The sequence below is a fragment of the Dreissena polymorpha genome, chromosome 6, assembly GCF_020536995.1.
Source record: "Dreissena polymorpha isolate Duluth1 chromosome 6, UMN_Dpol_1.0, whole genome shotgun sequence".
Taxonomy (NCBI): Eukaryota; Metazoa; Mollusca; class Bivalvia; order Myida; family Dreissenidae; genus Dreissena; species Dreissena polymorpha.
In genome coordinates, this window is record NC_068360.1 from 99,154,418 (window position 1) to 99,165,654 (window position 11,237).

The following is an 11,237-nucleotide window of genomic DNA, read 5'->3' on the forward strand; positions in this document are numbered from 1 at the left end:
CAATTTATTTTGTTGCTTTAATTCAATATTATTATTTAATTGTTATTATTAAGATCTACATATGACATATGAATCTTTCATATCGAGGGTTGAGAACAAAACTGGAGTATCTACTGAACTTTTCTTAATTAGTTACCATTGATGATGATGATGATGATGATTTTAACACTTTATGTACAGTAATGTTAAGAAGGACCTAATTGTCGTATGGGGTGTATTAATTCACAATATGTGTTCATATATGTTTGGAAATTCATAATCAACGCATAGTGGGACACGCTGTGCACATAACAGACTGACTTTATCATCTCAGTATTAAAATTACAAATGCGGTTTTCATATCGTACAACAACACCTGGAAACATTGACAAAGCGGAAATGATGATACCTGGTCACCACGTTTCGTATGTTTTATGTCATTTAAAGTATTATTATCAACACTATTAAATTTGGTGCAATCTACATTACATACGATATACTTTTAGAAGTAAATTCTAACCGTCGAACTGAGATTGTTGTCGCAATTTGTGTATGCTGTGTTTCTTTGAAAACTTCATATGGAACAATATTGGTATAGCGAATTACAATCTGATCATTTAACACCAATCTTCTTATCACAAGTTTCAGCCATTTTAGATTCAGCCACAACAAAATGTTTGAATATATAAAATATTTATCTTCAATACACTTGGGATCATTATCTGTATTCAGAAAAATGTACCATATAAATGGTCTATTCCGTTCAAAAATGTGCATGTTTGAATTTGTCGACTGATAATACATGTTTGATACTAAAATAGCCAACAATACAAAACAAATATAAAAAACTTATATCGATCAGTGTATCAAGATTCACTTTAAATAACATCATTGTTTGTATTAGTATTTAATTAATTATATCTAAAGTTTAGGTTAAGTGTTGTGCTATCAAATTGATGACTGAACACATACACAACAAAAAGTTTAACGATTACCATGCCGTCGTTAATAATGAGTCTGCTGTGTATCATATATCTTATCTATTAACCGTCGTGCATGTATTTCGTTAGTAAAAACGTAACAGTTAAAAGTTAAATGTCGCACTGGTGTTGAAGTTTTGATCGTTTTTGATAAATGTCTGATTGGCTCTTAAGTTCCTGAATATATAGAGAAAAAGTATTTGCCAATTGAAATAATTATAATAATTTGAAAACCCAGATACGGAAAACTTGACTTTGTCGAATACATTTTAGGCATTGTATAGGCAATCAATAACTTGCCTCGAATTAAAAAAATGAATAATACAACAAAAAACTAACAGATGGAAACAGAAATTCTGTGTCAGGAATTTTTTATCAATATATGATATATTGATGACTGTTTTAATTAGAATCTTCACGCTGCAATCAACCAATACCCTCTTGAAACTTTATATCGCCTTTGAAGTTTCAGTAATAAAACGCAGCATTTAAGGTTATATCCTTTAGGCACCTGGTCGATTTTTGCAGCGAAACGCTGTAGCGTATTGAAACTTATGCAATTTTTCTTTTCTCAGAACCAGGGCTTTTTTAAAAGGTAACACCTACAACGTTGTTAAACGTGCACGTTTTTCACAATTTTCAATACTGTAACGGATTGTCGCGTTTTTTAAAATACATTTTACGGTTCACATCGAAAATCGGGCCTAAAATACGTTTTTACCCGTCATAGTTGTTCATCGTCAAACAATTATCCGCTTAAATACGTTATAATTTGTTTTAGAAAGGGATGCCCCATAGCGGTTTCTACCGTATTTTTACGCTTTTATTCAACTGAAAAATGAAGTAGATGTAGACAAAAGAAGAACTGTAACATATTTTTTACGAACTTTGTCAATAGCAAATAAACCTCTGTAACGTATAAAAAAGTATTATTGAAAAAAACAATACAGATCAATAAACACATGATCCGTTGACCTTTTTTGCCAAAACGTTGTCATATTAACATTCAAAATGCAGAACTTTCTTAAGTTTATTCCAAAAACATGACAGAAAATCATTGTTTTCAAAATACCATTTCAAATTCATTTGCTTTTTTAGGATGAGTTTTGAGCATTTAAGTATTTATTGATTTTAACGCTCAATTATTAACAATAAATGGTCGAAACTTTATTTGAAAAGTTTGTAGTCAACAGACTGTATATTGAACGTTCGAACGTCGCAGTCTTATTTTAATTTTTGTCTTTGATTAAGTTTCAGTTCATTTACAAATATGGGTAATTGTATTCTTAAAAGAAAAAAAAGGGATTCTACGCCTCATAAAGGTCAGGTTTTGAAACAACAAAATTTGTATGCGTTCTATAACGTTGTAGTCGTTCACTGTAAAAATCGCCCCGGTTTTGAGGGGAGAAAAAACGTGTACGTTCTAATACATTACAGGTGTGCAAAGGATATGATATACGACTTATATATGATACATTACCGTGCTAAATCTTATTCAGATTATAGAAGTAATACCATGTTCAGAATGAAAGAAGGAAATGATCAATCCAATCAGCCATGTTTGAGTATGATGAACTAGAACATTATACAAAGTAGTACGTATGGAAAAGTTTTGTTGAATACCTTCAACAAAACGATTTACGTATGCATGTGTAATTTATATTCAGTTCATGTGGACTTATGTTTTTTGGAACTGTGTTCATTACAGTCGTGAAAATCTATACACAGATGAGTTTACGTATTCATTTATATTGAACAAGCACTTCTAAGTCTAAGGAATGAATACACTATATTATCGCAACTCATAGACGTTCTCTATGTTTATTTTTCATTAAGTTCAGTGGCGTAAAAACATTAAAATTTCTATTTTAAGGGTCCAATTTACGATAATTTTTAACATTGAATAGTTTTTACAAGAAAAAAGTTACTAATATTATTGTGTTAAGCTTTGGTGTGATTTTGTGAATCACAAGGAAACCTGTATGTTGCCTGTTCTAAGATGTTTGGTCAAAACGGGGTACATTTACAAAATTGACTCATTTAGATTTTCAGAAAACATTATTTATGTTGAACACTGAAAAAATAAGATGTGGGCAATATTTCTCAGTTTCAGGTAAAAACGGCTGATTTAGAAATGCCTATGTCAATTTAAAAGGGAAAAATTTTTAACTAGAGCTTTGTCACAGACGTGGCGTATACCCCCACGTGCCGCATTGACCCAGACTATTTTGCATGCTGTCTTCACAAAACAAGAGAATCTAATTTATGGCAATCTGTAAGAATTATTATGCCGTTATAATTTATAGCCAGTTTGATCTTTGAACTATTGAATTCGTACACGACACGACGTGCAATGACTGTGCACAAAATTAATGTACAGAGTCATTTTAAAATCTCACAATGAACGACATAGTTATGGTCCAGACAATATCATTTATTGCCATTATTTACCTTTGAACTAAAGGTGTGACCTTGACCTTGGATATTGGGACGTAATTCTTTCGCGCGACACACCGTCCAATCATGGTGAACAAATGTGCCAAATGATTTTAAATTAGTTATGGCCCAGACAATCTCATTTATGGTCATGCTTGACCTTTGAACTCAAAGTGTGGCCTTTACCTTGTAGATATCGACGTAATTCTTTCGCGCAACACACCGTCCAATGATGGTGAACAAATGTGCCAAATGATTTTTTAAATCTTACAATGAATGACAAAGTTATGGCCCGGACAAGCTAATTTATGATCTTTGAACTCAAAGTGTGACCTTGACCTTGGATATATTGACGTAATTCTTTCGCGTGACACACCATCCAAAGATGGTGAACACATTGTTCAAATTATTTTAAAATCTCACCATAAATGACAAAGTTATGGCCCGGACATGCATTTGACCTTTAAACTCCAAGTGTGACCTTGACATTGGAGATATCATCGGACTTTTTTCAAACGACACATCGTCCCATGAGGGTGAACAAATGTACCAAGTCATTTTAAAATATAACGATAAATGACATAGTTATGGTCCGGACAAACTTTCGGTTTAAAACACACTAAGTAACCCCGTGACCTAGTGTTTGACCTGGCATGACCCATATTCAAACCTGACCTAGACATCATCTAGATACAACTTGTGACCAAGTTGGGTGAAGATCGGATGACATTTCGGGACAGACCGACAGACCGACCGACAGACCGACAAAGTGACTCCTATGTAGCCCCCATTCAGTTTTTTTTGGCTCGATTTTATATCAGAAATTCGGCTATGTTCCCAATCCCAAAAAGTATACTTTTATCCGAAAATGTGGCAAAAAATTCCCAATTTCAATTCTTTTTTTTGTAGAAAGAAGTGTCTGATGCGTATTTTATCTTAATTTTTAATTCAATTTCATCTTACAAAGTATTATATGATTTTGTTCTTTTTATTTGAATGATTATAAAGAGTTATATCAAATTTAGTATTTCCCTAATCAGTGGACTTTTCGTGTGAAAAAAAAGGCTAATGAATTTATTTTCCCAATTTCATAAAAATGCCGCTAAAATTCCCAATTCCAAAGCCATGTGCTATCTTCCCAAAAAGAGGGGAAAAACCCTGCCATTACAAGTAATCGGGGTATAATAAATCTACAAGTGTATGAATAAATATATAACATATGTTTTTATAATACAATATACTTATAATTATATACAATATACTTAATACTACTCAATAATTACAAAAAAATTATCAACATTATAAAATTTAAATTGGTTACCATGGAAACACCATAAATAATTAAAGCTACAGAAATTCTGTGTATGCAATTCACTTTTTAACTGTTGTTTGTTTAATAACTGATATACGGAAAAAAATCGTACATACCTGATGCAGATACAAAGTCATAGGGTCTATTTCAATAGATATAGACTTGTGTGGTTATTTGCGCTAAATAAGTTTGCAGTACATTCTGTTCAGATAAGATAATCAACATTTAGCAAATTTTAACAAATGTTATGCCATGGCAAAATATATCTTACAAACTGTACCAGTATAGTCTAAAGTTTGAAGATATTATTTTCCTAATATAATCAGTGATTCTTTACAAGGTATCTCAATGTTTTAATTGTACTGTAACCATGAAAACCAATGCCCATACACAAAATTACTTATTTAAAAAAAAGGTGAAAATAAAATAATGCATTTAAAATAACTGAACATTAAATATTAAGTTTATTAAACCTTGAAAACATAAATATGCAATGTAATTACAAATTGCATGTTTAATCTCATAGCAATGTAGATATTATAGTAATTCAGTGATAATATACATTTATAAAGAGTTAAAAACAGTTCCCATAATTAAGTACATATATAGACAAACGTAATTTTCACTGTTTTCTCCAATGTTTATTTAAGGTAGCGCACCTCTAATGATTTCCCGCGATTTATTTTACGATCATTGCCGATCTTCAATGATCGCTTTTTTCCGAGAGATACATTTTATTTTTTTCAAACTTCGAATTTTGATATATGTTTAACTTATGCATTTAGAATACATTATTTTCACTATAAATTTTGACTTTGATCCAATTATCATCTGAAAAATACGATTTCGCGTTTTCTTCACAGATCGAGCGAGCCTTTTTACCTGTTTACTTATGTATATCTAATTTAAGGTTGCACTAATGTGAAGTTGTCATGGCCGAGTGGATAAGGCGATGGACTAGAAATCTTTTGGGATCTTCCCGCGCAGGTTCGATTCCTGCCGACATCGACTTTTTTCGACGCGTTTTATTTCTGTTCTAACGTAATTTGATTTAATAAATCACATAAGCTATGTTTATTGTTAAATATGTTGAAAATTGTATGCACATCCTTCAATTTTAAAATTTAAACAACGTTATGGCTAAATTGATTAATTTACTGCTGAACATACGAATGATGCATGTTGCATTTTTATTTTTATTTCAAAAAGTAAACGGTAAATCTGTCTATTTTTTTGGTATTTTTGCTGTATATAGTGTTTCTATAAAAACTTAGTTTAAAATATAACTTAAATGATACTATTTTGAATTTTTATGACACTTTGTTTTTAACCGACCCAATTTTTACTTGGCTGAAATCACTTACATTTCATGGCGATATTCCAAAGATTAAAATTTGTAAAAAATAAATGTCTGTAAAATAATACTTATTTCATCTTGTTTAAACTTTAAACACCTTTACTGCATCTGTACACACCAACTGCATGTCCATATTTGGAAATTTGAATGAATTATGGAACTTTTATATACCCCAGGGGTGAAAATAAATTGGACAAAAGCCGAGCGTGAGGGTGGTTTTGAAAAAAAATCGGTATATTTTTTTTTTAAAGCATGGAAAGCCTACCTACAAATGTGCATGTAGTTCAGTGAAATGATGCTGATTAGGAAAATAATTAATTAAATTATATTTGGATATGTGCCCATTAGAGGTGCACTACCTTAATTGGATAATTAATGTTACACATTGCTATCTTAAAACCTATTAAACCACAATACATTCAATAAACATCAATGTTAAAGAGTAAGTTGCATGGCATTAATTAAAACGTTGTGGTTACCATGGTATCCGTTTTAAAAATTAAAAATGCATGCAATTATTCTAAGTTGACATATAATGTCAGAATGGAATAAAAATTATAAAAACAAGTTTCATTATAAAAGGAATATAGGTTAAGTGTCTTATACATTTAAACCTTTTCCATAAATATGAGTGAGGTCTTGCGGCTGCTAAATCGTAAATTTATCATTGTTGCAGCATATTATCATAGACTGCTCGTGATTTGAAAATTTTACAGCAACTAGGTGTAATATGAGCTGTTATTAGTCACATATTGTTGGCATTGCTGAATCTGCAGGTGTGATAGACAGGAATATTGCCTTTTTCACAGATTTCTAATTCTTCCTCGTATAGTGCAGGCATTGAGCAGAGAGGCTAAGAGTTTACTGCTGGGTTGGTGTACACTAGGTTATTAAACTTCTTCTCAATAAGTTCATATATTCCTTGACATCATCTGCACAGTGACCCTGTCTGGCTGTTTATCTTCCAGCTCGATTCTCTGATGTTATTCTGTGTTAAAGCAAAAATTAGATTTAAGCAAATTGAGGTAATAATGTTGCTCAATAGCAACATAAATTTAAACTGCACTTTTATAAAGTGACAGACAATGAGTATAGCCTATACTATAGGCAAATTACAAGATAGGAATTTCTCCAAGAAAAAACTGTCATTTCTTGCAGACACATTTAGTTGGAAAATATAAATAATTTAAAGTTGGAATAACTCATTCAACCATAATAAAACAAATACAAACTTCATTTATTAAATTAAAATGTAAACACAATATAAGGAACTGAGAAAAAATCACCGTCGCTAATTTTACTTTCGTTTCCAGTTGTCCGTTGTTGTTTGTTTTAATTATTTTTGACATTTAACCATAAAAGTAACGCTAATTAAAATAATAACTCTTACCTTATTCAAAGACAAGTTAACTCCAACCACTATTATAATCATCACGCTAAAATCGGTATCAACATGTGTTAAAATATTATGTGTGTTTATAAAATTGTCATGGCCAACTTTGGTAAAAGGGGAGTAATAAGTCGGCTCATTGACATTTAAAGGTCAAAATCAACTATTTGTTTGCTACAAAATACTTTCAAGGACCAGTCTATCCCGATATTTATAAGACTTTAATCAGATAAATGGTAAAACATTAGGCAGTTCTCATTTAAAATTAAGCGCAAGTTTAACGACGTCATTTCTAATGAGTTTCCTCATAATGACGATAGCCAAATTAGCACCAAACGTCTCAAAACAAGCCACATTTCAACAGTTTGGTAGCGGGAAATACAAGGTATTTTCATTATTAACCAATAGTGTTTGTAATCAGAGGGACATCTTAAACTTGACAACACAGTACATGTAACAATCGACCGCAAGCCGCCGATCCACCATCTGCCAGCTAAATTGTTCCAATGTGCGATATACAGGTATGCACTTTTGCTGGTTACCAGAGCTTAATACGTAGCTGTTAATTGAATTATTATATAACATTTTGCGTTGAATCCACAAAAGCTCAGTGTTTTTTAATTTGTTAGCATCCTCTTGTTTTGTATACGCAAACATTACATGTGTGTTCATGTAGTAAAAAGGGGACACATCAGCAGGTCATAAAGACATAAGAAGAAACATTACTTCAATATTATCATTTGTGGAACAGCCAGAAACATATATTATCTATTAAATATCATGCATCATAATTACAGATGCCCCAAAATTTAAGTTTGATCATTGCTCATAGAAACATTCGCAAGTGTTTCGTTTTAAATTATTGCTCTGAAATCGTCAGTCACTTAGCCTAGGATTAGGTTAGGAACTATAACCTAGCTTGGTGAAACAGAATTGCAGTTATTGTTCATAAATTGTCCATTTATGGTGACTAAAAAACTAACTGCATACGTTTTGAAAATATTTTTAAAAACGATCTGCAGTATAGTTTAATTTGTTAATATTGCTTGTTTATATGCACCTCGATTTAACAATAAAGACATAAAGAAACTCCATAACAGTATCAGGGAACAATTATGTCTTATTTTAGGCAAATGACCGATTTCCTATACAATACAAGTCGTTTAACAAAAATTCGTACGTTAAATGTGTAAATTGTAAACAATTGTGTACATAAGTAACACATTTAAATATTCGGACAGCAGAAATATGGTCTATGTACTATTACATTATTATTGTTGCGGATTGCCTCATTTGAGATTTGTAAATTAACCTGCCATTTGATCGAGAACTACTCCTTCAAACATCTGTTTGATGATTCAGTGGTATTAACGACTTTCAACGAAAAGCAGCTAGGTCAATCAACATTTTACGACAAATGAACGAAACTTGCAACGATTACTTGCTCGACAGAAAACGAACACAATTTGCCTACATGCGGATCTTTGAGATGTAACTAAGATATTCAAATCAACGCGTGTCACAATGTATTTATTTATTTAAATTGTGTAGTACCTTTAGCTTTGCGAAGGCATTATAAACATAACTTAGTTCAAGCTTATATGTAATTCATTCATCGAAGTGAAATACACAATGACAAACGCTACGATATATTTTTGGGATGAAAACATGTTTAAACACAACTGACATTGGAAAATGTTATGCTCTTTAATTAAGACCACATATTATAGTTTATTAATGTATTATAAGAATTGTGTTTTTACACAAACAACAATAATCACTGTTAATGTGAACGTATCAATATTTCAGAAACATGTATAGTTTTAGACATACAATGCCGGTAAGTAATGGTAAGTGGCATCGTTGATTATGTTTACAAAATTACAGTGATATAAAATATGAAAATTAGATTTTGTTAGTACCGTCACACCATGATTGAGCGTCTAAATACAGTGAACAATATTAATAGCTTAGGAACACATAAGTATTGACGGTCATTTAGTTCTCGCGGATAAAAGGAGATAATAAGAAAATGACCATGTTAAATGTCTTGCAATATTTTGTTACACATGGGTACACAAGTATCTTCGTACAATAAAAGTTATGTTTTACATGCTTAAAACATAAAATTCATCATCTTTTAAAATGATTGTGACCGCTATTTTTGTTCAAAATTTCGAGGTATCAAAGCTTCACATAATAACATTGACTACTTCACAAGTTTAACCGCATCATATAGAAGTAGAATAAGTTATCCTCGTTTCGACTATCGACTAGCAACTGCAAAAATTCAATAATCGTGCAAAGTAGCGTTGGCTGATAAAGTAATTTTTTAACCAAACACGTCTAGGACGCTATATACGTTTAGAGTGGCGTTCGTACTTTTATAGCATATGGCATCGTAGAAACCCACGTTATGTTTTTCGTTGTCACTACATTACATACCGTACATCTCGTACATGACTGGACGCGGGCTCCGACGATGTTGTAGATAATGTGTTTATGTTTTCATGGTATCAGTGCATTTAGCATTTATTTATATTATTAATATTATTTATAAGTATCAGTATATATTATCCATATAATTTATTAGTATCAGTATTATTATTATTTATATAATTACTATTATTATTAGTAGTAGTAGTAGTATTATCATTATTAAAGGCAAGTTATATTATTTAATAAAAGATTGAAAAAGCAATGGCAGGTATATATGTCTGTTTGAAACATAATTTATAAAGTGATTTTCGCAATAAAAATTATATTTAAAATAACGGCATAATGTTAGTTCAACGTGAGAAAAAAAAGTATAATTATTTGCAAAACAAACTCTCAACAAACTCAAGGCTGCAAATAAGGGTTTTTCCATCCAAAGAAAAGAGAAATGCGGCGGAACGCCAAACGTTATCGAGAACACACAACGCAGAAAAGAAAACACTTACGCCAACCAGGTGTTTTTTTCGGACAAAAATCTCTAAGCGAAATACATTTATCACTCAGAATAAGACGTTATACAAGCAAACGTGCATACAAACATACATTTGATATTTCAATTTAGTTGTCGACTATACTTTAAAAAAAAACATGACACACAACTTTAAATCAGTTGACATGATCATTAAATGGATGAAGTATTCTAAATTTATTTGGATCTCATTTGCTAAAAATTGAGTTTTAATTCAAATAATATATCATTATCCTTTTCTGTAAACTCATATCTTCAAAGTGTATCAATATTGTATTATGTTGTAATTTTTAGTATATGAACTCAATTTATACTTCTTTGTTTGATGCCATCAGGGCAAGGTGGACATTTGTTATCAGAACAGGACACCATGTGGTCATCATTTCATAATAAAGACTAGTCTGGTTTGTTGTTCGGCAAAGTTTGCTGTCAGATATTTCAACAGTTGCAATAATAACTATCAATTAAATGTAAGGTCCTATCCGTGTCTTTCCACACATCCAAATATGGGAGGATGGACAGATTTGTATACAATACAGGTCCAGTGAGAAGCTGGAGAGAGTAGAATTGAATGTAGATATGTAAGGATACAAGTAGTATGGAGAGAGTTGGTGGCAGTTTGAGAGAGAATTGATTTTACATAGATTGTGAAGACAGTTAAAAAAATAAACATTATTGGTGTATATATTTATTCTCGTAGTGTGTAAATAAAATGTAAAGTGTATAAACTGTGTTATGAAGTTATAAACTTTTCCCCTCGAAAATTGTAACACTGGTGGCAGCGTCGGGATAAGGACTTGAATACGTTTTTGAGGAAA

At 31.3% G+C, this 11,237-nt stretch overlaps 1 long non-coding RNA gene across 1 annotated transcript; it reads right to left on the bottom strand.

Annotated features, from left to right (window-relative positions):
* Positions 1-5,158: 5,158 nt before the first annotated feature.
* Positions 5,159-7,572, bottom strand: LOC127836620 (uncharacterized). The gene is made up of 2 exons (XR_008028849.1): positions 7,455-7,572; positions 5,159-7,052 (listed from the first exon to the last, which is right to left on the bottom strand). It is a non-coding gene; the product is annotated as an uncharacterized LOC127836620 (long non-coding RNA).
* Between the last annotated feature and the right edge of the window lie 3,665 nt (positions 7,573-11,237).